Source organism: Rana temporaria, chromosome 7 (assembly GCF_905171775.1).
Source record: "Rana temporaria chromosome 7, aRanTem1.1, whole genome shotgun sequence".
NCBI classification, from domain to species: domain Eukaryota; kingdom Metazoa; phylum Chordata; class Amphibia; order Anura; family Ranidae; genus Rana; species Rana temporaria.
Genome location: NC_053495.1, coordinates 168463156 through 168470934, shown reverse-complemented (window position 1 = coordinate 168470934; position 7779 = coordinate 168463156).

The following is a 7779-nucleotide window of genomic DNA, read 5'->3' as shown; positions in this document are numbered from 1 at the left end:
GTGACGTCACACGCCCCCCCACAGTAAGAATCTCGCATTAGGGCACACTTAACCCCTACAGTGCACCCTCCTGGTTAACCCCTTTACTGCCAGTATCATTTTTACAGTAACCAGTGCATTTTTATAGCACTGTTTGTTGTAAAAATTACAATGGTCCCAAAATAGTGTCCGCCATAATGTCGCAGTCACGATAAACATCCCACCATTACTAGGAAATCAATCGATAAACGCTTATTGGGATTTTTTTTTTACCAAAAATATGTAGTAGAATACGTATCGGCCTAAACGGAGGAAACATTTTTTTTTTTATATATATTTTTGGGGCTATTTATTATAGCAAAAAGTAAAAAATATTGCATTTTTTTTCAAAATTGTCGCTCTATTTTTGTTTATAGAGCAAAAAAGAAAGCTCTATTTGTGGGGGAAAAAAGGACGCCAATTTTGTTTGGGAGCCACGTCGCACGACCGCCCCAGTTAAAGCGACGCAGTGCCGAATCGCAAAAAGTAGCCTGGTTTTTAAGCTGCATAATGGTCCAGGGCTTAAGTGGTTAATAGTATTCTATATTAAAGCGGAGCTCCACCCAAGAATGGAGCTTTCGCTTTTCGGAACCCCCTCCGCTGTCACATTTGGCACCTTTCAGGGGGGATTGGGGGTGCAGATACCTGTCTAAGACAAGGTATTTGCACCCACTTCTGGGAATACGGGACTGCGGCAGACACGCCTCTACCCGCAGCCCCTGCTCTCTTCTGGGAAACTCGCTGTTCCCAGGAGAGAGCGGGGACCAGTGACGGCGCGGCACGCTACTCGCGCATGAGCAGTAGGGAACCGGGCAGCGAAGCCGCAGCGCTTCACTTCCCGATTTACTAACCGAGGATGGTGGCGGGTGCAGCCGAGGGACGCGTGATTGCTTGTCCTCGGCTGATGACAGTGCGGGTGCACTGGACAGCCAAGTGTCCCATTTTTTAAAAGTCAGCAGCTGCAGTATTTGTAGCTGCTGGCTTTAAAAATAAAAAATTAAATTGGCGGAACCTATATTTTGTAGCTATTACACAAGAAAAAAATGTTGACCTTCCTTAATGTGGTATTTTTTTTTATATTTTAATCACAATAGCAAAAACCGTTTCTCCGTTTAACAATTGCTACATCACAGAATGCCTTCAAACAAAACAGTAATTGTGTTATTTCTAGACTTCCAGTCATATTTTTTAAGAGTAAAAACATTTTTTTACACATAATTAAATAGATTTTAACATACCCATCTGTTCTCAAAACAATACAGATTTTTCCGTATTATTAAATTATATTGGACAACACTTCATATAGTATTAATGGGTAGCTATATTATAATTCATCCTGGAATGTCCATTTATTAATCCAGCATAAAGTTCAATTTATTTACACATTGACCAATATTCCCCATGATCTTATGTTGGGGGGCACCTTTTGTGCAGTAGGCAAAGTTGGATCATGAGCTGGCAGGAATGCATTCCCCCCTCCAAATCTCCACTCCCGCGTCTGATGGTAGGTATGCTTGATTCCATATTTGCAGTATAACAGAAGTCAGAATGTAATAGCTGTATAAGAATTGCTGTGTCAAGGAAGTGGCAGTTCACGCTGATGCATCAAAATCGCATCCAGTTCATGTGAACCGCTGCAGGTGTGTATGTAAAGTGAACGACACCCTGAAATTGGTTTGCAGAATCTGATCCCATTCTGGTGCAGCAAAAAAATAAAAAGGGTCCTGCACGACTTTTGGGCGAATGATGGCTCAAATGACACTGCTGCATATTCACATTTGATTTGAACAGGAATGTGGTTTCATTCCTGTTCAAATCTCATGAAGTTCCTGCACTGCATTCTGTGTGAATCTGGACTAAAGCCTAAACATTTTACCTTTAAAGCGGAGGTCCACCCAAATATATATATATATTTTTAAGAGCCAGCAGCTTCAAATACTGCAGCTGCTGACTTTTAATAAATGCACACTTACCTGTTCGGCGCGCCCGCGATGTCGGCAGCCGAGGCCGAGAAATCGCACATCTCTCAGCTGCCCCCACCGCCATCCTCAGTGAGGGAATCGGGAAGTGAAGCATTGCGGCTTCCCTGCCCGGTTCCCTACTGCACATGTGCGAGCGGCGCATCCTGACTGGTCCCGCTCTCTCTCTTCTATATAAACCACACATCATCATTGTTGTCACAAGGAGATTATCCTTACACCCTTTGCACCTCCCTATATCTTCTGCAACCTTATATAATGCCACCTCAGCTCCCGCGACGAGGTCTGTGCCTTTTGGCACACCTTGCGCCAGTTACTGTATGCTGTATTCACTGACCGGGTTGGTAAGTGTGGTTGGCTAACCATCTACAAATAAGTAATACCTATCTTTTTTGATGACTTTTTTTCCCCTCTCTACATAGTGTTGTTTTACCATATTTATATATCCCATAGGAATCTGTGTCGCATCTGCTCCTGATGAGTGGACACGAAATGCGTTGAGCTGTACCCGATGCCACATCCATATCAGATATGCATTCTTATCCATCTACAATCTATCATGTTTTAACAATGTCATCAACATATAACCCCACATGGTGTATATCATGTGATTACAGACACGGATATCGGGCATGCTGCCCTTGGCACTTGCAGGCCATATTACTGTTTTTATATACAATTATATTATCCATTATGATTATGTGTTCGTTTACATTAACTTTTTTATCCATCATGCTGATACCTTGTGCAATTTATAATGTATGTATATGTGTGTGTGTATATATATATATATATATGTATATATATATATTATGAAATGATTCTATAACAGTACTACAATTTTGTTATGAATAAGTACTTTTTTACTCTCGCCTCTGCATTTCAACTGCTTCATTTAAAGTCCCAAATGTTTATGAAATGTATGAGAACATTACTTTTTATTCTGCCACTAAAAAGATTGACTCTCCCTCAAGACTATTTACCTGATCTAATTTTGTTTGGGTAGTCACTACCTACAAAGACAAACAATGGTTGGTTAATAATGTACAGGTTCGCTTTAAGAAGGCAAAGGTCAGGTTTCATTTAAACTTGTATCTGTCTGCCATACGGTCAGCACGCACTTCCTCCCCCCGGCTTTGCTGGCCCAGGCTGAGGCCACGGCCCAGACGTTGGAGGCCCATTATGTGGAGGCTGGGGGGGAGGGTCGGAGGATGGACCTGCTTGTGGCTTTGTGGGAGGTCCAGTTTCTCAGACTCTCGGCAGCCAAGAAACAGCTACTTTATCAGTCACAGTGGGAGAGGACAGGACGTCTACTTGCATGGCCCATGTTGCCAATATTAAGGATGGGTTGGGGAGGTTGAGGTCAGACCCAGGGGAAATTAATGCCTGCTTTGCTGCCTACTATGAAGAGTTCTATTCTTCCAGAGTTGATCACTCCCCAGAGGAACTTTTGTTCCTTTTTAGATACACTTGACTTTCCTACCCTGTCAGAGGCCCGTTCAGCACTTGATGCTCCGATCACTTTGAAGGAAATTCAGATGGCCGTGACTTCTATGCAGGTGGGCAAGACCCCTGGGGACTATGGTCTTCCGGCTGAGTTCTTCAAGACCTATTGTGCCTCTTTTTGACACCGAGACTTAGGGGGGTTCTGCTGACCTCCCTCAGGGACAATACGTTGCCACCATCAATGCTTCAGGCCATCATTGTCATCCCCAAGTCAGGGAAGGACCCCAAACTTTGCTCCTCTTACAGGCCTATTTCACTATTGAATGTGGATGTCAAAATTCTTACTAAAGTGCTAGCTACCCGTCTTAATGCAGTGATCCTTTCCTTGATCCACAGGGACCAGACAGGCTTTATGCCGGATAAGGGAATGGACATTAACTTACGGAGGTTGATTACTGTGATCAATCGGGTGGCGGGGGGCGTAGTCGCATCTCTGGATGCAGAAAAAGCTTTTGACTTGGTGGAGTGGGGCTAATTGTGGACTGTTCTCCAGAGATTTGGCCTGGGCCCAATATTTATCTCATGGCTTCGGATGTTATATTCTAACCCGACTGCCAGGGTCAGGCGAATGGCCTACTCTCCACCAAGGCACCAGACAGGGCTGCCCCCTCTCCCCGGCCTTATTCGCCCTTGCCATCGAACCCTTGGCAATGATGCTCCGGTCCTCCTCGGAGGTTGCTGGTATACAAATATCCCCCATTGTCGAGAAGGTGTCGATGTACGTCGATGACACCCTCCTGTACCTTAATGACTCCTATCACTCCCTGTCGGCTGCCTTAGAACTTATTGACTCGTTTAGTCGATTTTTTGGTATCGGAATTAACTGGGACAAGTCAGTCCGGTTCCCTCTGAACCAGATGGGCCTCCCTTCTAACCCCCCTGTCCCTCTTCAATGGGTGGATAGTTTTAAGTACTTAGGGATTCAGATGCACAGAAACCTGTAAACATATCTTGAGACTAATGTTCGCCCAGTATTTAAGAAGTTCCTTCAGAAGAGCTCAGTTTGGAAAACCTTACGACTTACGCCCGTGGGTTGAGTTAACCTCGTTATAATGTCATTCCTTCCTAAGTATGTATTTCGACACCCCCCCCCCCACTGGTATACTTAACTCCTTTTTCACTAAACTTGATCAAGCAATTGGCTCCTTTGTGTGGCAGGGTTCAGTCCAAAGGGTGGCTCGATCCACACTCCAACTTTCATTGTCGGGGGGAGGCCTTGCTCTCCTCAACTTTAAGAAATACTACTGGGCAGCGGTCCTGGTGAGGTGGTGGTTCATGCAGGATCATTCAAACCCATCGGTTAACTTAGAGGCAGCCATACTGGGTTCCTACTCCGAACTGAGCAATCTGGTTTATAGGGAGCCTAGATCTACAGCGCAAATCACTGCCCTCATGAGGACTATATTGTTGGTCTGGAGACAGGTCTTAAGGCTAAGCCACGGACATTATCTCCCCATACCCCTTTAAGAGACAATCATGCCTGAGGGCCGACTGCTTTCCTTTGGCGCACTGAAGGGTAAATTTGAACTGCCCCCTGGATGTATTTCATGTTCCTTCAGCTCCGGCACGCTGTTTGGGCACAGTTCCCGGATCCCCTTACGGTAGAACCTCACTCTGTGGAAAGGTTGCTTATATCCCGCATTATAGATAGGACACTTTCCTCTATCTATTCCCTATTCGCGTGCACGCGTGGCTCTGGGGCGAAGAGGCCTTTTTCGGCCTGGCAACGTGATCTGCCGGCCCTGACGGAGGAGGATTGGTCTGAGGGCCTACAGCAGTTTATCCCTCTCATGATTTCGGCAAGGGAACGTTTCATACAGTTAAAATTTCTGCACAGGGTGTACTACACACCACAAAGATTAGCAATAATTTACCATACCTCTGAGGTTAGATGCCCCAAGTGTAACAGAAAAGTGGGAAACCACATGCATATGGTTTGGCTTTGCCCGCGAGTGCAGAAGTTTTGGTGGGCGGTGGCTGCTGACATGAGCTTGATTAGCGGGATAACTGTTAAGCTTGATCCCTTGGTCCTACTGCTGGGCATCACAGATAATTTACCCACTACAACGCATAAGAAGTTGTTTATTTTTTTTATACTGCATCCTATGCTTGGAAGGCCATATTCCTCCAATGGAAGGCAGCGGAGCCGCCTAGAGTCTCCACTTGGAGGGAACTGGTGAACGCTACCCTCCCTCTATACAAGTTGACGTACATGGGGCATAACTGCCTTAATAATTCTATAAAATCTGGCCGTCGTGGGTGGAGGCGAGGAAACTCACGGTATAGCTCCCATGGGTGGACCCCCTCATCGCCCCTTAAGATTCCTCTTTCTCCCCCTGCTTTATCTTATTCCACTTCACCTATCCTGCTTCCCTCCTCCGCCTCCCCCTCCCCTTCCTTCCCACACCCCCCCCCCATACCCTCCCCACTCCCTTGTTTCTAATTAATGCATGCACTACTCCCTCTATTTTTATTTGATTTTCATACCTTGGTTTCCTCCCAATGTGCTATTTGGTGAAATTAGATCGGCCCAGGACTACTCTGCAATGGCCCTTTATCCGCATGTTCTTCCTGGGCGCACTCCCTGGGGTAGATTCACATACCTTTTGCGCCGATTCTCAAAGGCAGTTACGCTGAAAAAATAGGCTTCCTCCACCGACGTAACTTGATTGTGGCGGCGTAGAATTGTGTGCAATATAACTTTGGCCGCTAGGGGCGCTTCCGTTGTTGTCGTCGTAGAATATGCTAATTTCCTAGATACGCCGATTCACAAACGTACGTGCGCCAGTCGTTCGTTTTTTACGTAGTTTGCGTACAGGCTTTTTCTGCGTAAGACTGCTCCTGCTATTAGGAGGCGCAGCCAATGTTAAGTATGGACGTCGTTCCCGCTTCGAAATTTGAATTATTTACGTTGTTTGTGTAAGTCGTTCGCGAATAGGGCTGGACATAATTTACGTTCACGTCGAAACCAATACGTTGTTACGCCGTACTTTGAAGCAATGCACACTGGGATATGTACACGGACGGCGCATGCGCCGTTCGTAAATCACATCAGGTCATCACATATTACCATAAAACACGCCCCCTTCCCCATTTGAATTACACGCGCTTACGCCGGCCCCATTTACGCTACGCCGCCGCGACTTACGGAGCAAGTGCTTTGTGCATACTGCACTTGCTCCTGTAAGTTGCGGAGGCGTAGCGTAAATACACTACGCTGCGCCGCCGTAAATTATAGCGTAGCTACCTGAGTCTACCCCCCTGTATGCTATAGTTAACTGCTATACCGCTTTTGTTTTTGCCTTTCCGGATTATTGTATTGTACTGTACTGTATCACCTACTGTTATTAACTTGAAACCGTTTTGATTGCTTCAATAAATATTCCTTCTGTTAAAAAACAAAAAACTTGATGTTGGTACCTGACACAGCTAGGTTAGGTCAGAAATAATAAGGCTGGCATCTGCTATTGGTGATACTTTATCCCCTACAAAGTATGTGAAAAGAGGAATGCAAGGACTATTCCTACCAGTCTCAGGGAACAGTCCATTGAATTAGTATAGTCTGATTTTTAAGTTATCCTGTTTACCAGCTTATGTCTGTTACTGAGTAACTAAACTTTGCTGTTCTGCTGTTTACACTGTCAGTGTCCGATGGGACATGATAATCCTCTTTAGGCAAATGTTTAGCTATGTTTTTCTCTGTGCACTACGTATGCAGTATCGGCATACAGGCTTAGGGCTAGATCCACAAAGAAATTACGTATCTATTGATACGCCAGCGTAATTTCAAAATTCCCGCGTTGTATCTTTGTTTTGAATCCTCAAAACAAGATACGACGGCTTCTGGGTTAGATCCGACAGGTGTACGTCTTCGGATCTAAGATGCAATACTTCGGCGTCCGCTGGGTGGCGTTTTCCGCGTCGGGTATGCAAATTAGCGATTTACGACGATCCACGAACGTAGGCTCGGCCGTCGCATTTTCTAATGTTGTCTGTAGTCGGCTTTTTCCGGCGTATAGTTAAAGCTGGTATTTTGCGGCGTATACATAGAATTGCCATGTTAAGTATGGCCGTCGTTCCCGCGACGAAATTTTAATTTTTTAATTTTTTTGCGTAAGTCGTCCGTGAATAGGGATGGACGTAACTCACGTCTAAGTTCAAAAAATGACGTTGTTGCGACGTCATTTCGCACAAAGCACGGCGGGAAATTTCTGGACAACGCATGCGCATTTAATTCGGCGCGGGGACGCACTTCATTTAAATGAAACCCGCCCAA